This window comes from Sinocyclocheilus rhinocerous, unplaced genomic scaffold, assembly GCF_001515625.1.
Source record: "Sinocyclocheilus rhinocerous isolate Xijiao unplaced genomic scaffold, SAMN03320098_v1.1 scaffold2279, whole genome shotgun sequence".
Classification (NCBI taxonomy): Eukaryota; Metazoa; Chordata; class Actinopteri; order Cypriniformes; family Cyprinidae; genus Sinocyclocheilus; species Sinocyclocheilus rhinocerous.
Genome location: NW_015645063.1, coordinates 571,664 through 572,425, shown reverse-complemented (window position 1 = coordinate 572,425; position 762 = coordinate 571,664). Strand labels below are relative to the sequence as shown.

The following is a 762-nucleotide window of genomic DNA, read 5'->3' as shown; positions in this document are numbered from 1 at the left end:
CCACACTCATCCTCCTCCATCGCCAGCAGGCAGCAGCGGGCGGTTCGAGAGCGTCAACAAAGGCCCTACTGACGCACCCTCTGCCAAACTGTGGAACCAGGTAAGCATTGCACCGCACACTCAGACCCCTCTTCGGTCCGCTCACAAGCCGCCCGAGTTGGGTACCTGCATTCTACCACTGCGGGTTCCTTCACCGGTTACCGTTCAAGATGTTGACGCAGAAACGCATCTTCGGGTGCATCCATCCCCGAGATTGGTTTGCAGCAATCGACCTGAAGGATGCGTACTTTCATGTGTCGATCCTTCCACTCCGCAGACCATTTCTGCAGTTCGCGTTCGAAGGACAAGCATATCAGTACGAGGTCCTGCCCTCTGGGTTGTCCCTGTCACCCCGTGTCTTCACGTAAGTTGCGGAGGCAGCCCTTGTTCCCCTGAGAGAACAGGGCGTTCGCATTCCCAACTACCTCAACGACTGGCTCATACTAGCTCAGTCTCAGCATCAGTTGTGTGCACACAGGGACTTGGTGCTTTTGCACCTCAGCCGGTTGGACCTTCAGGTCAACTGGGAAAAGAGCAAACTCTCCCCGACGAAAAGGATCTCGATATGGAGTTGGATTCGGACGAACAGACAGCACGTCTCACAGAGGAACGTGCGCGGTTGGTGCTGAACTGCTTGAATTCGTTCAAGGGCAGGACAGCGGTCCCACTGAAACTATTTCAGAGGCTCCTGGGGCATATGACAGCTGCAGCGCCAGTTTCTTC

General features: G+C 55.6%; 1 protein-coding gene across 2 annotated transcripts in view; it reads left to right on the top strand.

Annotated features, from left to right (window-relative positions):
* The window catches only part of LOC107705316 (S-arrestin-like), a 31,469-nt gene that overhangs the window by 8,151 nt on the left and 22,556 nt on the right, over window positions 1-762 (top strand). The window lies entirely within an intron of this gene.